Source organism: Nyctereutes procyonoides, unplaced genomic scaffold, assembly GCF_905146905.1.
Source record: "Nyctereutes procyonoides isolate TBG_1078 unplaced genomic scaffold, NYPRO_anot_genome, whole genome shotgun sequence".
Classification (NCBI taxonomy): domain Eukaryota; kingdom Metazoa; phylum Chordata; class Mammalia; order Carnivora; family Canidae; genus Nyctereutes; species Nyctereutes procyonoides.
This window is the reverse complement of record NW_026575040.1, coordinates 15,584,534-15,608,168: the sequence shown is the minus strand read 5'-3', so window position 1 is coordinate 15,608,168 and position 23,635 is coordinate 15,584,534. Positions and strand designations below refer to the sequence as shown.

The window sequence follows — 23,635 nt, the reverse complement described above, 5'->3', positions numbered from 1 at the left end:
CTGGTCCCAGGAATTCAGCTAGATAGCTATTAAATCATTCGGAACTCATGCAAACACAACCAGAGATCTAATAGCTGCAACTCTACAAATAGAAAAGCAACCACTTTCTGCAAGGTAGGAGGCTCAGAGGAGCAAACTTGAGGAGATATATGGGAAGATAAACAGCAAGGAGAGGGAGCCTCTGGCAGCTGGCTACTGGAAAGTGATAGAGTGAATGCAAAATTGGAACTTTTAGAAGTCTGCTCAGGTGAGGGACATTTCTGCCTGAAAGGTGATTAGGTGGGAAAGCAGGAGGGAATCCTAGGTGGGACAGTGTGGTCTCAGGTTCCGCGAGGTCACAGGAAGACGGGGGTGCCTGGGTGCAGCAGTTCCCAGGCATCAGAAGAGGGAAGCAGGCTGCAATCAGCAAACCCAAGAGTTTCAGCTTGGAGTTGCCATAAACCAACAACCATGGCCCATCAGTGTGACAGTTCTCAGAGCAGGGGCCCAGCAAGTGGCAGAACCAGTGTGTGAGACAGCCTCCACCACCACGGCTTCCTCCTCAATGTGTGTGACGACGCAAGAATCTGCAGGGTTTGGGGACTCAAAACAGGGTCACATGCCTGAGATAGAAATGCTGTCACAGGCTGGGTGAGCACAGAGTGCAGACGGGGACCAGGCAGACAGAAGTAACTCACTGCTTTTCCCTCAGAGTGCACTGAGGAGTGGAGCGCTGAGCTTTCTGCTGGGAGCTAGAAACTGGGAGGCCACTATTTTCACTCTCATCCTCTAAAGCACGGGGGAAGCCTTCAGGGGGAAAAAAGCCATCTAGAGCAATTCGGAGCAGATTACTTACCCTGGTTTGGGAGGTGCAATTCCACCTGGGGCAAAGGCACCTGAGAACCAGTACAACAGGCCCCTCCCCCAGAAGATCAGCAAGAGCACCCAGTCAAGACCAAGTCTACTGACCACAAAGAACTGAAAACTCCCACTAGGGGAATACAGCATATAGTCTTCATGGTTTTTTGTTTTTGTTTTTTCCTCCCCACAATTCTTTATGTATTTTTTTTATTGGAGTTCAATTTGCCAACATACAGTATAACACTCAGTGCTCATCCCGTCAAGTGCCCCCTCAGTGCCCATCACCCAGTCACCCCATCCCCCCACCCACCTCCCCTTCCACTACCCCTTGTTCATTTCCCAGAGTTAGGCACCTCTCATGTTCTGTCACCCTCACTGATTTTTCCCACTCAGTTCCCCTCCTTTCCCCTATAATCCCTTACAATTTTGAGATGTAGTTTCTTTTAATAAACTGACCAAAATACACTTAGGATGTAGTGTATTGCTCTGTCTGTTCACTTTTATGTTTATACTCCTTTTTTTGTCTTTTAATTTTCATTTTTACAATTACATTCTACCCTTTCATTATATTGAATTTTTTTTTGTACATAAAAGTTTTTCTTCTGTTACAATTTTGAGATCTAGTTTTCTAACAAATGGACCAAAATAACACACAGGATCCAGGATACTGCTCTATTCTGTTCACCTATTTGATTATATTCTCTCTCTTTTTTTCAATTTTGGGTCTCTTCTGATTTGTTTAGTGTATATTTTTCTGGGGTAATCACTGCCATTTTAGCATTTTCTTCCTTCCTCCATCTATTCTACTCTGGGTAGAACAACAAGATGGGAAAAACTCACCTCAAAAAAGAGAACAAGAGGCAGGACTGACTGCCAGGGACCTAATCATTATGGTCATAAGTAAGATGTCAGAGCTAGAGTTCAGCATGACAGTTATAAAGATACTAGCATGGCTTGAAAAAAAACCACAGAAGACACTAGAGAATCCTTTTCTGGAGAAAAGAACTAAAATCTAATCAAGTCAAAATAAAAAAAGCTATTAATGAGATGCAATAAAGGAGGCTCTAACTCCTAAGATAAATGAGGCAGAAAAGAGAATTAGTGATCTAGAAGATAAAATGATGGAGAATAAAGAAGCTGAGAAAAAGAAATAAACAACTACTGGATCAGGGGAGTAGAATTTGAGAAAATTGGGATCCCAGAAGAAGAGGAAAGAGAGAGGGGGCAGAAGGTATAGGGGAGTAAAATATAGTAGAGAACTTCCCTAACCTGGGGAAGGAAACAGGCATCCAAGTCCAGGAGGCACAAAGAACTGCCCTCAAAATCAATAAAAATAGTTAAACTAAAAAAAAAAAAAATTAAATAAAAAAAATAATAAATTAAAAAAAAAGTTAAACTTACAAGTCTGTGAGACAAGGAGAAAATCCTGAAAGCAGCTTGGGACAAGAGGTCTGTAAACTACAAGGGTAGAAACATTAGACTGGCAGAAGACCTATCCACAGAGACACGGCAGGCCAAAAAGGACAGGCATGATATATTCAGGGTGTTAAATGAAAAAAATATGCAGCAAAGAATACATTATTCAGCTAGATCTTGTTCAAAATAGAAAGAGAGATTTAAAAAACAAAGCAACATTCAGTAAAAAGAGAAACTAAAAGAATTTGTGGTCACCAAATCAGTCCCACAAGAAATATTAAAAGGGATCCTTTAAGTAAAGAGAGCCCAAAAATAACACAGACCAAAAGGAACAATCTATAGAAACAGTGACTTTACAGGTAATACAATGGCACTAAATTAATATCTTTCATTAGTTACTTTGAATGTAAATGGGCTAAATGCCCCAATCAAAAGACACAGAATATCAGACTGGATAAAAAGCAAGACCCATTGATATGCTGTCTGCAAGAGACTCAGTTTAGACCCAAAGATAATCCCAGATTTAAAGCGAAGGAGTAGAAAGCCATTCATGCTAATGGACATCAAAAGAAAGCTGAGATAGCAATCCTTATATCAGACAAATTAGATTTTAAACCAAAGACTATTTAAGAAATGAGGAAGGACACTATATCATAATTAAGGGGTCTATATTGTTAAAATGTCTATGCTAACTAAAGCAATGTATACATTGAGTGCAATCCTTATCAAAATACCATCAACTTATTTCACACAGTTGGATCAAATGATCCTAAAATTTGCATGGAACCAGAGAAGACCCCAAATAGCCAAAGGAATGTTTTCTTCCCCCCCCCAAAGGAATGTTGAAAAAGAAAATCAAAACTGGTAGCATCACAATTCCGACTTCAAGCTCTACTACTACAAAGCTGTAAACATCAAGATAGTATTGTACTGGCATGAAAACAGACATATAGATCAATGGAACAGAATAGAAAACCCAGAAATGAACCCTAGAATCTATGGTCAACTAATCTTCGACAAAGCAGGAAAGAATATCCAATGGAAAAAAGACAGTCTCTTCAACAAATGGTGCTGGGAAGACTGGACAGCTACATGCAGAAGGAAACTGGACCACTTTCTTAACACCAAACACAAAAATAGACTCAAAATGGATGAAAGACCTAAATGTGAGATAAGAATCCATCAAAATCCTAGAGGAAAACACAGGCAGGAACCTCTGTAACCTTGGCCACAGCAACTTCTTGTTAGACATGTCTCCAGAGGCAAGGGGAACAAAGGCAAAAATAAACTACTGGGACTTCATCAGGATAAAAAGCTTTTGCACAGCATAGGAAACAGTCAACAAAACCAAACAGCAACCTACAAAATGAGTGAATATACTTGCAAATGACACATCAGATAAAAGGCTAGTATCCAAAATCTATCAAGAATTTATCAAACTCAATACCCAAAGAACAAATTATCCAATCAAGAAATGAGCAGAAGACATGAACAGACACTTCTCCAAAGAAGACATACAAATGTCCAAAAAACACATGGAAAAATGCTCAACATCACTGGGCATCAGGGAAATACATATCAAAGCCACAATGAGACCACCTGATACCAGTCAGAATGGCTAAAATTAACAAGTCAGGAAACAACAGATATTGTCGAAGATGTGAAGAAAGGGTAGGTGAAGAAGGTGTAGGAGTCCTCCTACACTGTCATTAGGAATGAAAACTGGAGCAGCTGCTCTGGAAAACAGTATGGAGGTTCTTCAAAAAGTTAAAAATAGAACTATCCTATGACCCAGCAATTGCATTACTATGTATTTATCCAAAGGATACAAACATAGTGATCTGAAGGGGTACATGCACCCCAATGATTATAGCAGCAATGCCAAACTATGGAAAGAGCCCAGATATCCACTGACAGATAAATTGATATAGAAGATGTGGTATATATACACACAATGGACTTTTTTTAAAAAAAAGATTTTATTTATGCCTGAGAGACATAGAGATAGAGGCAGAGACATAGGCAGATGCAGGCTCCCTGCGAGAAACCTGATGTGGGACTCGATCCCAGGACTCTGGGATCACACCTTGAGCTGAAGGCAGATACTCAACTGCTGAGCCACCCAGGCTTCCCCCTACAACGGACTTCTACTCAGCCATCAAGTCTTGCCATTTGCAAAGATGTAAATGGAACTAGAGGATATTATGCTAAGTGAAATAATTCAATCAGAGAAAGACAATTATCATACGATCTCAGTCATATGTGGATTTAAGAAACAAAACAGAGGATCATAGGGGAAGAGAGAAAAAAATAAAACAAGATGAAATCAGAAAGGAAGACCAACTCTAAGAGAGTTTTAATCATAAGAAATCAACTGAGGGTCAATGGAGGGGAGATGGGTAGGGGGATAGGGTAACTGGGAGATGAACATTAAGGTGAGCATGCAATGAACACTGGGAATTATATAAAACTGATGAATCACTGACCTCTACCTCTGAAATCAATAATATGTTATATGTTAATTAGTTGAATTTAAATAAAATTTTTAAAAAATAAATGAAAATTCCCAAGCTTCACTGCAGTACTGATGAATCAGAAGCTTTGGGGGGTGAGTACCAGCAATCTGTGTTTTAACAAACTTTCCAGATGATTCTGATTATTTGCTAAAGCTTGAGAATCATAGCTTATTTTCAGTTTTGGTCCACTAGAGGTCGTATAGTGTGAAGAATGTGAATTCTGGAGCTAGATTTTTCTGATTTCAAATTCTAGTTCTCCCACCAACTATATGCTACTGCACAAATTGCCTCACCTTTCTGTGCTTCAGTTTCCTTATCTGTAAAATGATCTATAATATCATAAATAATAAAATATAATAGTAGTATAATAGTAGTATACCTATTCATAGGATGGTTATAAGAATTAAATGGCTTTAAGATTTATTTATTTACTTGAGAGAGAGAGTGAGTGAATGCAGAGGTAAGGGGCAGAGGAAGAGGGAGACGGAATCTCAAGCAGACTCCCCACTGAACATAGAGCCAAAAGTGGGGCTGGATCTCACAATCCTGAGACCACGACCTGAGCCAAAATCCAGAGTCAGACGCTTAACCAAATGCGCCACCCAGGCACCCCTAAATGAATTGTTTTAATGCTTGTTGGTTATTTTCATGAAATTAAACAAGGCAGAATAATTTGGCTCAAATTCTGCCTTTGACAAACTCCTTTACTTCCCTGAGACACAAGGACTTCACCTGTAAACAGGAAAATTTATCTGAACCACTTGCATTACTGGGCTGATATAAAGACAAAATGAGAAAATGCTTTAGTCCTTTGTAAACTGAAATAGCTACTTAAGGCAAGGTAGCAAACATACGCCACATTCACCAACTTGATAGTGATTTTCCCCTCATTCCTCATCAGGTGCAATGTAAATCCAATAAACTGCCTCTTTCGGTTTCTCTCCACCAACTAATCACCCTACCAACTTTTTAGAGAACGCTCAATTCATACTGAGAACAGCTGTCACAGTCTACAAGGTATTCTTCTAGCATCTTCTATAGTACTTCTTTAGATACCAGACATGTTTCTCTTTAGTGACATCATTCTTGCTGAATAAATGTTTGTTACTCCCCCAATGGTTTCCATCTGAGTTGGAATTACACCCCAGATAGCAGCATGACTTACTTGTTGATATCCTTCCAAATTTTAATATACAGAGTAACTGTACAGAAGACACATTACAAAACCAAGGATTGATCGAGCAACTATTTAGGAACAATGTACTGTATTAAGGCTTCACATACTTCCTTCCATTCATTCCTTAAAACAACCCCATGAAGCAAGTACTATAGCTACTCTTATTTTATAAATGAGAAAAACAATGTTAAAAGAGGTTAAATAACTTTACCAAAAGCTTTCCAACTAGAAAGATCTCTTTGATTCCAAAAGTTTTTTTAATAGACCCACCCTGTATAACAAAATCATCTTGTCCTGGAACTCATTTGGCACTTTGAAAACGAAACACACAAAGACAAGGACAAAGACAAATGAACCAGCTTATCTCATATGCGTTTCAAGAAAACTTGTGTTCAGGTGAGGTTCAAGTGACATTTTTAAAATGAATGCTCAAGAAGCATTTCATTCTTCTCTAGTCACCATCTTTGCCACCACAAAGATCAGGGCTGTGTTTCAGAATGGCACCTAACTTTCCCTAAGATCAAAATCAAATTACCACTCCTATCACATTACACAGTTATTGTTGTTGTTGTTTTTTTAAATATTTTATTTATTTATTCATGAGAGAGACAGAGAAAGAAGCAGAGACATAGGCAGAGGGAGAGGAAGAAGCATGCTCCATGTGTGGAGCCCAGTGCAGGACTCGATCCCAGGACCTGAGATCACGACCTGATCAAAAGGCAGATGCTCAACCACTGAGCCACTCAGACACCTCTGTTGTTTTGTTTAAACTTGTCATATTGGTTTATTTGTTCCCCCACCTCCAACCCTACAGCACATCATTTTTAACCAACAATTGAAATGATATTGTTCGTCTATTCAAAAACATCTTTTGCTGACTTTTTTTTTCATATGCTTTTCATCAGTGAAAGAGGTCAGTAGTATGCAGAAGCACTCAGAAAAGCCTAAATATCCATAAAATCATAAAGTTTATTTAGAAATGTAAGCTGTAAAAGAGAATTCCATTTACTCATAATGTCATCTCAGGATTTAAGAGCAAATGTCCAAAGAACACCAAATGGGTGCTTAGAAAAACCTACAACTGCAAACATTTAAATAGTGCCAAAGACCTTTCAACCAACCTTTTTACTTGACAGATGCCATCTCTGAGGGCTTTTGGAGTAGGCTCACCCACACTCCTTCAACTGGTAGAAGCAATATTTAAAACTCAGTTCTATTTAAATGGGGTTTTCACTTTGCTTTGTTATAGTGCCTTGACAAATAAATCTATGTAGTTTCCCAACCACACAGACCTGAGAACTGCCCTCTAGAAATATTTGAATAAATTAATTTGCTGACTCAAATGCAAATGAAGTGTTAATTTAGTGGATCTTTTCATCTCAAACTTAAATTCTGTTGAAGTTCAAGTGCATTTGCCTCAACTTTTGAAAAAGATTTTGTAAGAATCCTTAGTTGTTATCCATGGATGGTATGAATTTATGAAGTGCTAATCTGGATGAAAACAGCATTATAACATAAAATGCATCATTAATACTTTAAAACCCAGTATAATTTATATTTATATAAATAACATAAAGGAAGCCAATTAAACCAAAGTCACTGGAGTGTAAATAACATAAAAACTTATTGTTCTTTAAGCTACTGAAAATAAACTAATAATGAAAGTATTTATCATATGTCTAAAAACCAAGCAGGTACGAGTGGGTTAAGCAGACTTCGGGGAAAACATTTTTATTTTTCTGACATCTTTTAATGCAGGCCCAACATTTTCATTGACTCAGATTCATTTAAAATGTGACATTATATCTGAAAGTTGCCTTTTGTCCATTTGAGTAATTAATAATTTAAGTGTAACAAGGACATCTTGATTCAAACACTTTGTAATCTGACTAGGAGGATATTTAAAATTCATTACAGTACATTAAACTTGCAGTGAACAGTTAGCTTCATTGCAAAATAAATAAATAGCTAATTTGCTTTGATCAGCAAAAATTCTGATAAAATCAGCAAAACACCAATTAAAATGTGAAAAATGTCACCTACCGTAGTTATTCTAATGGAACATGGACTTAGAGGAAGGAACTGATTCAATGTTTATTTTCATACCAGCTACAGCTTCCAAATGTAAATCATTTCACTTTTTACTAGTGTAGCTAGCTCCTCTGTGGTCCCTGCACTGATCCTATGGTTGAGCAGTTTGTATTACCTAACAAGGTGGCTCTATTAGGGTTGCTATTGAATTCCTTTTTCTGGCAAATCATTGTTTCCTTTAAATGTTTTACCAGTCTTCTCATCTCAGGGAGTACTGTTAATGGTTGAGGGCAAAAGCTGTGACCAAAGGATCCATAGTCCTTCCTAGCACGTATAGACACTCTTAGGTCGAGGCAGGCTCTCTTGAAGAAGAACCATGATCCTTTGATCATCTTGTCATGTTGATCATGTTAGTCCATCAGCACAACGCTGCTATCTGTCTACAATAATTCAGACTTCTGTCACAGCATGGTAAATTCTAGTTCAGTGTGTGTGTGTGTATGTGTGTGTGTGTGTGTGTGTGTGTGTGTGTGTGTATTTCTACTACTTAACCTAGTACCGCTCAATAAATGAGCCCTGGGAAAACCAAGGAGTCCCACCTAGTGTCAGTCTCAGTTAATTCTATGGCAGGTGCCTGGACCTTGATCTCAGAATCCAGAAAACAATTCGCATCTCCACAGTACCTCTGAAGTCAAAGGAATAATTATAGTGAGAAAGGAAAAAACTGCTTAGCACTTCACTGCATGTCCTGTTTATGGAATTAAAAAAAAAAAGAACAAAAAACAGAATTGCTTTGAATTGCAAGACATTTTCTTTCCTCATCTGCCTTTTCTTCTGAGTAGGCAGTTTCTTCTTGACAAAAATCATGAATTCATTTCTAACAAACTCTGTGGAATCTCTATCAGTTCTGGCCACTTCAGAAATCAGTAACAGGAAAGGAATATGCAAAAATGAAAATGATTGTGCTCTGTCGTGGGTGCTGTTTTCTCTTGAATTTTTTCAAAATGTTTCATCATCTTTTCAATAATTACATGCAATAGATATTTAAGAAGAAATGTTATGATGAGACCCTCAGCGTGGAATCTGGCCCATTTGCAAATGCACTTGCTCATTAACCAATTAGGAGATGAAGCCTGCATTTAAGCAAATCCACAATTCAAAAACCCCCAAATTAAATTTAAATACCTCAGGGCAACCCATAATGAGTTTAAAATTAAGTGAAATAACAGGAATTTTACTGGGTTCAAAACAACTAATTGTTGGAAGCTGCTTTCACTCATTTGAAGTTCTGTCCAATTACTGCCATTGCATTTCATACCTTCAATTTATATCTTGCCACATGAGAGTTTCCTTTTAATAATAGGGGATGGGTCAGTCCATTTGCCAGTAAGATGAGTTCTGCATGTATGCCTTAATATATACACTGCAAAACTCAACCTTGAATATGTCCATATTAATTTAGGACTGTATTTGTATCCTTAAAGAAAAGTTAGAGAGATACATGATCTTATCTGCAACTGGTCATTTGTTTTCATTTAATTAGAAGGCATAATGGCATAGTAAAATCAGAAAGGGCATAGTGAAATCAGTCAGCTGGTACTGACTCCAGCTACCACTCTCTAAAACCACACATTTGTGGCAATCTTAGGCAAGTACCTTTACCTCTCTAAGCCTCATCTTTCTGTATGTGTAAAATGAGACAACGGTACACTTAACTGACAGAACTGTTGTGTGGACCAGATGATCATAAATGTAAAGCATGTAGGATAATGCTTGGCATATAGTAATCACTCAATAAATTCCAACTACTACAATTAGTCACTACCATGCCATATTAAAAAAAAAACAAAAAAACATGCAAATTAACAAGATGCAGGGTCTTGATCCTCAAAAGGGTTGCCAGATATAGCAGATAAAAATACAGGCATGGTACAATATTTGGGACAGAATTACACTAAAAAAGTATTCACTGTTTATCTGAAATTCAAATCTAATGGGGGCATCCTGTATTTTATCTGGCAATTTAGTGCTTAAGTTCCAGTACTTAAAGACCTTAAAATTTCATATTTTCCTTTAAATTCTTGGGAATCAAGCAAAGGGCAGGTTAGAAGAGAAATGTTCAGATTACTGCCTTAATTCTTCACTTCACTTTGGGCATAGAGAAAGAAAGTTTCCACTGTCACTCTGGATGTCCTTGGGACACCATGACATGCAATCAACATCACCTGTGCTGGCTGATAATTCAGAGTATATGATGCCCTTGTTTATAGCATCTTCAATTCCACAGACATTTTTACTTGACTAATTCACTGTTTCATACCAGGCAGGGGGTAGGGAGGAAATCATTCAAACTAAATGCTACTCTGAAGTTCAGTTACTTGGCTGGAAAACAGCAGATAAATTGATAATTGCAAATGGTCTGAAATTTGAATGATTTTTTCCACTTCAACTAAATCTATTGAGCACACCCAAATAATTTAAAAGTGCTGAAAATAAGCAGTATTGGGGATTAATGAAAGCAATATATTCACTCTGTTGCATTTATTATTTTTAAATTATAGTATTCCCACTTGAAGAAATGCAATGAGGTTGAAATGAAGCAATTTTGTTGTTAAATATTGTCATTTAGAATAAAATGCACATGACTCTGGAACAGAAACAGCATATACTGTTGTTTTTTTGTTTATCCTTAGTTATTTTCAAGTGAAGCAAAAAAAAAAAAAAAGTAGTAACGAAGAAGTCCTATGTATCAATGACCCCACAGGAAATTGACCAGACTTGGCACAAGTGGTGTGGGATGGGAGAACTAAGGAGGCAAAGATGAGAGTTCAGATCCTGACAGCTCCTTCTGGGGTTCAGCTAGGAATGGCTCTTCTTGCTGGTGGATTGGCTCTAGCCTCGTGCCTCTAAGAACAGAGAGGGCTGTAGGAAATAGAGAGGCCTGGACTGTACAGGACATTCTCTGGGGGCACAGACTCTATCCTCATAGAACTTATTTTCTGGTAGAGGAGACAAACAAAAAAGTTAAAGTATTTTCACATCACATGATGCTAAGTGTTATGAAAGGAAAATGGCCTTTCTTGCTGTGTAACTTTAGGCAAATGACTTATCCTCTCGGCAACTCTCAGCTTGTTTGGATTCAATGTCCTTAAATGCACAATAAGAGATATCTACCATGCAGGGTCTTTATGAGAACCAGAGATGATGGATGCAAAATGCACACAGTTCCAGGAGAAGAGAAGCCATAACTGCAATGGTTTTTTAACTATTATTTTTTATTTTGTAGTTTTATTACTATTATTTTTTCTGCACTTTTTAGAAATGGAAACCAAAAGTATAGCAAAATAGAGTTGCCAGATATAGTATAGAATGCACAGTTAAATTTAAATCTCAGAAAAACATAATTTTTTAGCATAATATGTCCTATAACATACAGAACATGCTCATGCTAAAAAAATCATTTATTGCTTATCTGAAATTCAAATTTAACTGGGCATCCTACATGCCAGCCTTGCCCATTTTATAAAAATATAAAAAACTATCCTCAGTAAAAAAAGTCCCTCCCAGGAAGTCTGTCAACATAAAAATCTTTCTGAGACACATTCCTCTTTCCCTATTTTTTCCTGTAATGTTGATATTTTCTTAATTTCATTTTCCTTCTACATTAAATGTAGGTCACAGCAACTCTTAATCAGAATAAAGGTGCAGAGTGCTAAAAACCTTGGGGAGGCTCTATATTCCTTACAGAAGACTCTTGTATATAGGGCCACTAGAAGTGCATTCCTGTCTGTAAAATAGAGTGCCAAATAATGGTGATCTAGCTTACAGTACAGTGCAGTGGCCTGAAGTAAATTGGGGAACTCAGCGTGTGGAATGTGGAAAATGCACAAGAAAGCTATTATTTTTTTTCACTCATTTATTCAGTAAAAATTCACTGAGTTCCTATGACATGGCAGGCACTGTTTGAGGCACTCAGCAACTCTCAGCTTGTTTGGATGTTCCATATGGCACAGAATCTAACCTCATTAAACTTACCTTCCATTCAGGGCAACAAACAAAAAATTGTGTCAGATGATGATAAGTGCTATGGTAGAAAAAAAGGAGGGTAGGATTAGAGAGTGCCAGGGAGTTGTTATTCTCAATTGGGTGACTGAAGAAGGAAGGCAGCCCTGATGAGTGACAGTTGCAGAATCCTTAATTGAAGCTACAAGGATATCTGGGGGAAGAATCTTCTAGGGGGATGGAACAACATATCTAAATTCCTGATACAGGCAGGTGTTTGACATATCACAGGAAGACCATTCATTAGTGATGAGACTAATCAGGAAAACATATTTTTATTTCCATAAGCCAGTTTACCTGGAAATACTGGCCTTACATAGACCTCAAGATTTCATTTTAAGCCCAACTCCACCACTGCTTACCAAGTTTACATTGACAAACCCCCTGCATGTGTCCAAAGGTTTGAGAAAGCACCACTTTAGAAGTCTATTCTTAAGGGAAGCAAAGCCTCTTCTAGGTGCTACCACTGCCTTTACCCAGCCTCATTGACACTATAAAGTAACGCTCCCATAGCTACCTTAAAGTTGTACTAGATGTAGGACCTTACAATGGGAAGAGAGCTCCCAGCTTACCTCATATAACTACATCTTTCCCTTCTATGTCAGCCATTTTCCTTTTTAATAGATTTAATTTCTATCCTTTGCCATAAGTGATTGATCTAAAAATTCTGTCCCTGCAGGTGCTAGTATACAACTTGGCCTCTGGCATTTGCCCCTTTTCTCTATTTCTTAGTCATCACGCAGTGTATATAAATTGGTAAGATGGTCTTCAGAAGTACTTAAAACCTTTAAAAAATGCAGCTTGACTAGTTTTTCAGTACTTTCACATTTTCTTTCCCTAGAGCTCTTGAAAGTGCTTTCAAGAATAGAACAAAATTATTTAAAATAATCAAATTCATTTTTAATATGCCAACACTATATTAAAGTGGTTCTTGGATTCAGTAATTGTATCTCACTCTTAAGTAGTGTAAATATATCTTTCATTTACTTTACTTTGTTCTGTATAAAGATCAATTCTAGTAAATTAACATGTTAGGATCTATATATTCAATGATGTAGAAGGCTTCTTAAAGTTCTTTTTACTCTTCTCAGTAAATATTTTATCATTGTTGTGGTGGGTAGTAGAGTAGATACTAGGACATTTTTCCTGTGGCTCCTTCTATCAGAATTAATACTGATACCTCTACAATACCAGGTATAAAAAATTCTCTCTGATACAGCTTCTGAAAATTTAGTGGGAGCCATTGAAGACCTGGAAACAATGGTTCCTTGTATTTCCTGCACAATGACTTGTTTATGACATTTTGACTGCTTTTTATCAAGATTTCTGAGCAATTTCCAGCATTAACTGACAACAAAGGAGCCCACTACGGGGAAAGAGTCATTCAAGCTACAAGTTCCCTACATTGAATCCCATAACTCCTACTATACAAAGGTGAAGCGTGTATTGGTAAGTTATGGGTGCTAGCAAAGTCATCTTTTAGGGAAGTAAAGCCTTCTCTACCTCTAGCTAGGATCACTTCCCCAACCCTATACTTACCAAGGGTTTCCAGTTCTCTGAGAAATGATTACCATTTCACATTTCCTTGGGATGAGATCCCTGGCTACAACTTGTTATCCTCAGATCTGGTTTTAACTCTCAAAATAGAAGTCATAAAGAAACAGAAACAAAAACAAAAAAAAAAAAAAGCATACTCTCAGCCAGATCTACCAGGCTGGTATTATTGACATTTAGCTTATGAAGAGACATACTGCATCTCCACTCTACAGAAGCACCAACCTAAAGAAGCACCAACTTCCCACTGTAATCATCTACCTTAAAAAAAATTCTGACGGTTTGGTGACACCAAAGATGAATCTCAACCTCCCAGAAGTTCTTTCCATCTCACAATAAAAATAAGATGCAGAGCATCAAAACAACATTATTCCCTCCCATTCTCCAAGATACCCAAGAGTAGAATGGTAGCTTATTATAAGCAAACACCATGCAAATGTAATGTACTGATTACCGGAGAAAAATAAAGTTTCCTCTCCATGCTGTTCAGTTATCCTGCTCATTTCTTAATAGTCCTACATTCATAAAAGGCCAAAGGACTCTGACCTTGACAAGCTAACTGAGCAGGAAAAGGCAATCATGTGTACAAGGCTGTCACCCACCCCACAAATTATGATAAAATACACCTCGGGATCAGAAAAAAGAGTTGCGTATCTCCAGTGACATCCACAGTAGTACGTTTAAGGATCTGAATAGAACAGCAATTTATTTTGCACTAACATGTTTTATGGTTATCATCAAGCATTATGTCTTCCGAGACTGAAAGGTGATGTTTTTATGGACTCTGGTTCCTTGTTGCATTATCTTCACAGCTCAGAAATGATCTCTCTCTCTCTTTTTAAGCCCCCTCTTCTCACTCCCACCTTTGCCCCTCATTTAACAAAGCAGCCGCTTTTCTAAAGGAAAGAGGAAAAATAGAATGAATCCACATTACACAAAGGGCACAAAATGAACAGATTCCAACCCTGAACAGTTTCAAAATGAATGATTATCTGGCTAATTAGTGAAATAAATAATAATAATTGCCTGTCCCTCCTCATTAGAGCCCTTAATAGTAAATGGAACCCTAGTGCAGAGTTCCAGCAAGCCAGTTTCACAAGACTCAATCCTGATTTGGAAAAAAGACATATAACTCTTATCATGCAGATGTCCAAATGACAACCCAGAAGATCACGAAAAATGATCTGCAAGGGAGATGGGTGGGGGGGATCCCAGGATCTGCAAGGGAGATGGTTTGGGACATAGAGGGAATATTTCTGGCTTCCTTCTATGCTTAAGGATTATTCTATGTTCTAGGCAACCAAGAATAAGAGCCAAGAAGCTATGGACATAGAGCACAGGGGCCAGAACATAGAAGGATTCTTACTTGTTCAAAGTTTATGTATCTGGCAAGGTTCATGTTCTTAAAGTCTGATCTAATCCATCTGCACCATTATTTAGCCAGGCTACTTGTTAAACCTACCGTTCTGGGCTCAGACCCTGTTCCACTGACTCAGAAACTTTGAGAGTGAGCCCACAGTCTGCATACTTAACAAGATTCCTAGGTGCTCTGTACACACCTGAACTTAAAACACCACTGCAGTAGTCAGTGGCTGGTGAGACTGGGCAATGCTATGAAATAAAAGCATGTTTCTGCTTTGTGGGGAAGATGCTATAGCAGGAAATGTCATCAGACTGGATTATCTTCTTGTTGGAGGTTTTGGCCTCATGGTTCAACCACAACATTCTCTTGCCAGCGTTCCTTTCTGTACCAGCCTTGCCTCAACATCTGAAGTTAGCAGAGAACCTCGATGCAGTTCTGCCCCTAGAGCCAGCCCAGCCCAGCCAAACCTATTACTCAACATTGAAAGCCTTTGATTGGGTTCTAATGAGGCAGCAGATCAGCCTTTAGGGGTCTGTTCTCAGTGTGATATATGAATGGAGCTCCTCTTAATGTTAATCAATGGAGAGTTCCCACTGCTTGGGCAACATTCTTGTAAAGCTCTTGCTCCTTGATGCTCAACTTTTCTTTCTGTGTTTTGAAATCTACCAGTGTTCAAGTGCCGGGTGGAAATAGGAATATAAAAACTGTCTTTAAACTCTCCCCATTTTCTGAATAAACCTTCTTTCAAGACTACCTGGGTCCCTAATCCATGCTGCTTCCTACACCATGACACACTTTATCCAACCTCATAAAGTAATTAACTATTATATGCTTATCAGCACTGGGGAAGCAGAGCTGTTTCGTGAGCTCAAGAACTCAGAGTCTAGGCTGGGAAACAGACTGAGAAATGGACAATTATAACACTGCAGTATCCATGGGACAGACTGAGGAGGAAACTTGGGTGGAGTTTCAAATGATGAAGAGGAGATGCTCAAGAGGAGAAAGAATAATGCTCAAGAGCAAATACTTGAAAAAAAGAGTATTCCAGTAAGGGGAAGAAGGGCTTACACAGCCAACTTAGTCAACAGGCTCCAACTTGTCTGTGTCTGTCACAGTGAGCATAGTGCCCAGGGTCCAAGATACTTTTAGGAGACCACAGAAATGTTTTAGTCTAATTTATCTCAAAAACAGAAGGAAAAATAAATACAATGATAATGAATATAGACTAATCTAGCCAGTTATACTCATTTTTATACCAATGCAGTCATAAAATACAGTATTTAATTTTTTTTTAATGGAAGAAGAGGCCCATAAAGGTAAAAGTGCCTAGGGCACTCAAAAGCTATAATGTCGGGATCTCTGGGTGGCTCATTGGTTTAGCGCCTGCCTTTGGCCCAGAGCGTGATCCTTCATCCTGGAGTCCCAGGACTGAGTCCCTGCATCGGGCTCCCTGCATGGGGCCTGCTTCTCCCTCTGCCTGTGTCTCTGCCTCTCTCTCTCTCTTTCTCTCTCTCTCTCATAATAAATAATAAATAAATAAACAAACAAACAAATAAACAAATAAATTTATTATTTATTTTATTATTTATTATTTTTATTTATAAATAAATAAAATCTTTTTAAAAAGCCATGTCTAAGTCATAACCAGTGGCTAATGCAAAGATACAGGTGAGCAGTAAGGTCTAGAAATGCAAGCAACAATACCTATAACGCACTGAGCCCTTACTCTATGCAAGATACTTTTCTAAGAGCAAATATTCTTTATTCCTCACAATTCTACAAAGTAGGTACAATTACTACTACCACCCCCATTTTACAGATAATGAAATCAAGGCAGAAGAAAATAAGTTCCTCAAAGTCATATAGATAATATACTCACACTTCATCCAGATAACCAGGTCACCTATTTAGGCACTATTACTCTAGAGTCAACACACTTAGGCTCTAGGCTGACTCCCTGAATTATTTACAGGCATACTTCAGAGATATTGTGGGTTTGGTTTCAGACTACCACAATAAAGAGAATATCACAATAAAGAAAATCAAGTGAATTTGGGGGTTTCCCAGTGCATATAGAAGTTATGTTTACACTATACTGCAGTCTGTTAAGTGTGCAATAACATATGTAAAGAAAAAACATACACACCTTACTTAAAAAAATACTTTATTGCTAAAAAATGCTAACCACCATCTGAGCTTTCAGCAAGTTGTAATCTTTTCACTCATGATTGGTCTTCCTTCAATGTGGATGGCGGCTGACAGATCAGGGTGGTGGTTGCTAAAGATTGGGGTGGTTGTGGCAAGCTCTAAAAACAATAATGAAGTTTGTCATATTAGTTGACTCTTTCTTTCACAAACAATTGTTCTGAAGCATGTGACACTGCTTAGTAACATTTTACCCAGAAAACTTTCTTCAAACTTAGGAATCAATCCTCTCAAACCCTCCCACTGCTTTACCAACTAAATTTATGTAACATTCTAAATCCTTTGTTGTCATTTCAACAATCGTCTTTACCAAGAGTAGATGTCCTCTCAAGAAACCACTTTCTTTGTTCATCATAAGAAGCAGCTTTTTGTGTTTTATCATGAGACTGCAGTAATTCAGTCCCATCTGCATGCTCCACTTCTAATTCCAGTTCTCTTGCTATTACCACTACATCTGCGGTTACTTTCTCTCCTGAAATCCTGGGCTCCTCAAAGTCATCCAGGAGGGTTATAATCAACTTCTTCCAAACTTCTGCTAATGTTGATATTTTTAACCTCTTCCCATGAATCACAAACATTATTAATGGCCTCTAGAATAGTGAATCCTTTCTAGAAGTTTTTCAATTGACTTTGCCCAGATCCATCAGAGAAATCACAATCTGTGGCAGCTATACCTTTATAAAATGTGTTTCTTAAAAAATAAGACTAGAAAAACAAAAGTACTCCTTGATCCATGGGCTGCAGAACAGGCATTGTGCGAGCAGGCATGAAAACAACATTCACCTCACTGTACATCTCCATCAAAGTTCTTGAGTGACCAGGTACACTATAAAGGAGTAGTATTTTGAAATCTTTTTTTCTGAGCAGCAGGTCTTAACAGTAGGCTTAAAATATTCAGTAAACCATGCTGCAAATAAATGTGCTGTCATTCTGGCTTTGTGGTTCCACTGATATAACCCAGGGAGAGTAAATTAGAATGATTCTTAAGGGCCCTAGGATTTTCATCATGATAAATGAGAATTGGCTTCAACTTCAAGTCACCAGCTGCTTTAGCCCCTAACAAGACAGTCAGCCTGTCTGTTGAAGAGTTGAAGCCAGGCATTGACTTCTCCTGTCCAGCTATGAAAGTCCTAGATGGCATCTTCTTCCGATATAAGGCTTTTCCATCTGCATTGGAAATCTGTTGTTTAGTGCAGCCACATTCACTAATTATCTTAGCTAGATCTTCTGGATAACTCGCTGCAGCTTCTACATCAGCACATGCTGCTTCATTTTGCACTTCTATGTTAAGAAGATAGCTTCTTTGCTTAAATCTCAGGAACTAATGTCTACTAGCTACAGACTTTTCTTCTGCAACTTCCTCACCTCTCTCGGCCTTCAAAGAATTGAAGAGAGTCAGGGCTTTGCTATGGCTTCAGTTTTGCCGTAAGGAAATGTGGCTGGTTTGATTTTATATCCAATCCACTAAAACTTCACTTTCTCATCATTTATGTATTTACTGGGGTAGCACTTTTAATTTCCTTCAAGAATTTTTCCTTTGCGTTCACAACTTGGCTAACACTTTGGCACAAGAAGCCTAGCTTTCAGCTTATTTCAGCTTTAGACATGCCTTCCTCACTAAGTTTAATCATTTTCAGCTTTTAATGTAAAGTGAGAGATGTGTTACTCCTTTTATTTGAACATTCAGAGGCTACTGTAGGATTATTAATTGACCTAATTTCAATACTGTTGTGTCTCAGGCAATAGGGAGGCCTGAGGAGAAGGTGGTGAGGGATGGCCGATCAGTGGAACAGTCAGAACACACACAACATTAATCAATTAAGTTTGCCGTCTTTATTAGTGCAGTTCATGGTGCCTCAAAACAATTACAATAATAACATCCAAGATCACTGATTACATATCACGATAACAAATATAATAATTAAAAAGTATGAAATATTGCAAAATGCACAAATACTGTTGGAAAATGGAACCAAAAGACTTGCTTGATGTAGAGCTGCCACAAACCTTCAATTTGTAAAACAAACAAACAAACAAAAAAACACAATGGCTACATAGTGCAATAAAGTGAGTTATGCCTGTAATTATCTGTGATGAAGAACCCATTTTCCTTCTTTCCAATAAGTTACAAACCATATGTTTGTGGAAAAAAACAATAGAGAAGAATTTTGCTAGGTAAAAAAAAAGGAAAAATTTGCTAGAAAGGTGCGACATAAAATGAAAACATATAGAAGACAACGCCAATTTTTAAAAAAATAAATGGAAAAGACATAAAATTATAGCACAATAGTTACACTTGGATGTTGTAGCCATGTCAAATTTATACAAAAGTTTCTAAAAGCTTACCCTCAATGGCTATGCTTACCACATCTCGGACCAGTAATGAACAGTTTGTAGGCCAACATGGGTCCCTGCAAGCAAGTTGGGTATAAGCACTGCTCTGGCTTATACCGCCAGCTGGATGATCTGCAGTTTGTTTCTTTACGTAGTAATGGAGTGGAAGGGAGTCACACAAAGGATGATGCCACTTCTCCCAAATGTTGGTTAGAGGGCTTGAGAAGGGAGAGGTTTGGGAGGTCAGAGTGAATTAGGATGTGTACGTCTTTCACCAACTTGAGGGTGTGTGTGTGTGTGTATGTGTATCAGGGACTTGCTTATTAAAGGGCAGAATTGGGGGTGGTGTTACCTGAGCTTCTCATTCATTAAAGCCTGAAATTTTAGACTTTTGTTTCAGCCTTAAATGAATTGATACATATATATCATTGAGGCACACTCACATAATCGAAATATGTTCAACTACAAACTTTAAATTGGGCCCCACAGGGATCCCTGGGTGGCGCAGCAGTTTGGCGCCTGCCTTTGGCCCAGGGCGCGATCCTGGAGACCCGGGATCGAATCCCACGTCAGGCTCCCGGTGCATGGAGCCTGCTTCTCCCTCTGCCTGTGTCTCTGCCTCTCTCTCTCTCTGTATGACTATCGTAAATAAATAAAAAAATAAAATAAAAAAATAAATTGGGCCCCACAGATGGTCCACACTCCCTGTGGTGCTCTATGGGCTATTATTTTTAATTTAATCCCTCATTTGTCTTATAAACCATACAACTGTGTTGATTACATAATTTTGCATCAAAAACTGGTAATTTATTAATATAAACACAATATATACCATATTTTTTCATTTACTTTCTATATTTTATTTTACATAAGTGAATTTCTGAAAAAGTAGGAGAAAGTAGGATTTTGACAAGCACAATCGTATTTCAAACATCCCAGAAGATATTATATGGACAAGCAGGCTATGTGTAGTGAATTCTATTTCCCTGTTTATAAGATGAAAATGATGTAATTGGGTGATGGGCATTAAGGGGGGCATGTGATGTGATGAGCACTGGCTGTTATACACAACTGATGAATTACTGAATACTACATTGGAAACTAAATATGTACTATAAGTTAGCTAATTTAATTTAATTTTTTTATGATAGTCACACAGAGAGAGAGAGAGGCAGAGACACAGGCAGAGGGAGAAGCAGGCTCCATGCACCGGGAGCCCGATGTGGGATTCGATCCCGGGTCTCCAGGATCGCGCCCTGGGCCAAAGGCAGGCGCCAAACCGCTGCGCCACCCAGGGATCCCTAATTGAATTTAAATTAAAAAAATGAAAAGTCTTTGAAAATCTTAAAGTATTATGTATTAGCATTAGTTATTAGTAGCATTAAAAAGAAGGCAATAGGCTCAAGATGACATTGTTTATGCTAAGCTCCCATCACTAAATTGAGACTTAATTACAGTTTCAGCTCTCCAGAACTGGAATCTTAAATCAGTCAGCCAGGAATCCTAGATCAGCACTAGTGACGTAATCTGCCTGACAGACCCATGCCAGGCCCTAAAGGAACTAATTCTGCAACTAATTCTGGAATTTCCTCATTCCAGCTCCCTTCTGCCTATAAAAATCTTTCATTTTGTATAGTTGCTCAGAGCTTCTTTCTATATGCTAGGCTGGATGCTGCCTGATGTTAATAGATTTTTCCTTAAATAAACTTTTAAAAGTGTTAATATGACTGTTTTTCTTTTAACAATAATATTCTTGAAATTCAGATTTTCACATGAAGGTTTGTATAAAATGAGTTTTGTATAAATTTGCACCTATACCTCCTGGTATAAATTACAGTAACTGTCTTAGATCCCTTGCTGCCTTCCACGTTAATCTCAATCAAGATGTTGTATGGCAGTAAATGTCCTTATATTGAAAGGAATCATTTCAAATGTCTGAAGAAAGGATTTTTATGTGTTATTTCCTTACCTGAATAATCTGTCTTGATTCCACCATGTTTCCATTTATCCACTTACTTCCTTTCCATCAGATATTTCTACTAGGATGGTTCCATTCGGTGATGGGGAGCAAGTCTTATTCTTTCCCCACAGAAGGAGACATGGAGAGTTGGGATTTGGGAATTCTGAATTTCCTATTAATAGCAAATCTGCAACATTGTTCTAATTCAGGCATCTAGTCCACTATGGTCACTGTCCTGAAGGAAGAAAAGCAGCCCAGGGTAGAGACACAGCTCACATGTATCTATGCCACATAAGCATCTACCCAGAAACAAACCAAACTACCCATTCATCCACTCTGGAAATGCCAATATTGCACCTCTAGGAGAAGATGGACCCACACCTGATGTATGATAAAATACTAGTAATACTAAAATGACCACCTCTTTAGAAGAACAGTAGCATCTTCTAAAAAGCTACGAAATGAATATATTCTCATTCTATCACCAAGGAAGGTATGGGGTTTCTCAGGAGGTTTAGTGACCTGTTATGCTGAGATAACTCCAGAGCACTCTTCTAAAGCTTTACAGATAATTACCTTATTTAATTTTCATGACAACCTTGTGAAACAGGTACTGTTGATTTACAGACACATGGAAATGGTGTTAACTTTCCCAGGGTCATGCAGCTAATAATTGGTGATACTTGGATTTGAATCTGGTTGCACAGCTAAGTGTTTAATAGAATTTATTATATTGATTTGACCCATGTTTTTCCATGTAGATACTTTACACAGCCCACTGGAGGGCCCTCTTTTTCATGACTACCACCAGAACTTCAGATACAGGAGATAGTCAAGCTAATATTAGTAGTACTAAAAATAATAGTTGTAAAAAGCATGTACACAGTGAGGAATTTTCATTATTTTATTTACTTCTCCAAATGGCCTGAAATCAGTATTGTATCATACCCTAATTACAGATGAGCAAAGGATGAGTTCAGGAGATTATATAGTTGTCATAGTCACATAGCTGATTTAGGCTTGATCAGATTTAAACCTGCTCTTTCTAATTCTTCTCCAATTCCCAGCCACCATTCAGTGGTGTTTCTATTCAGGGCAAACTATTCCTATTTGGAGCCCACCTCTCTCCTCTATCTTCTCTTGAACAAACATAGTTACTCTGGGTTCTCTTTCCTCTTTACTCTCGGTCATGCCTGAGGCCCAAAATAAATAATATTTAGACAATTTAAAACTCAGTTGCAAATTTTAAGGTTGGGAAATACTGCCATATCCCATGTAGCCTCCTTCATTGTGAATCAGGTAGTCGAAGAAGCCTCCCAAAAGGCAGAGATGATTTGTATAAACTAATCTGAAACCAAGCAACCCAACTCCAAGCACTAATAATTACTGAAATTTGTTGAGAATAGCAATAGCTCAGTAAAGCTCAGTGTTTCCCTAAAGGGCAAGTATAATAGGCCTATAACTTCAAACGTGTAAGAATAATTTGGTATTCATGTTAATCCCCTCGCCATTGCTAGTCACATCAATCTCTTTCAAAGGGGGACATTGGGAAAAAAAAAACCATTGAAGTTTGAAGGGAAAAATAGGCACATAAGGTAAGCAGCAGTAGATAGCAAAGCAACTCTGTGATTCTGCTTGTTGCTGCCTGGGACTTGTAATGTTTCATTAGGATTCACCCTTTACCCCATGCCCATGTGGCTCCAACTCCCCAGTAAGGCAGCAAGTCAGCCAGATGAAAACATCATCATCAAACCATTCTAGCTATTTTTGGAATGATGATGTTTTCAAGAATTTTTACTGCAAAGGTCCAAGCAAAATTACTAGCCCTTGTTTAAGTCAATGCATTCTTTGCCGATTCAGTTTTAACTCAGGAATGGTACCCACTTCAAAACACGTATACCTACCCAGATAGGTATAGCCACACTGGTTCCCAGGACTTGGTTTTCAAAGTTGCTGAAGTATCGCTAGTAAAAAGGATGCTTAGAAATAAACAGGTGACAATACAAAAAGGGAAATGTAGTTAGGATGCAGAGGACTCTGGGAAACCAAGAATTCAAGTGTTCTGAAGGTACAGGCTGTGGGTGAACATCTTCCCAAAAAAGAAAGAAATGATGTTGGTAGTTTTAATGGCCTCCCCTTTTCCTTTTTACTTAAATCATGAATGAAGATTTATAGGA

General features: G+C 38.0%; 1 pseudogene; it reads right to left on the bottom strand.

Annotated features, from left to right (window-relative positions):
• LOC129506183 (ATP synthase subunit f, mitochondrial-like) overlaps window positions 1-22,649 on the bottom strand; it is a 34,466-nt pseudogene extending 11,817 nt beyond the window's left edge.
• Window positions 22,650-23,635: the final 986 nt, after the last annotated feature.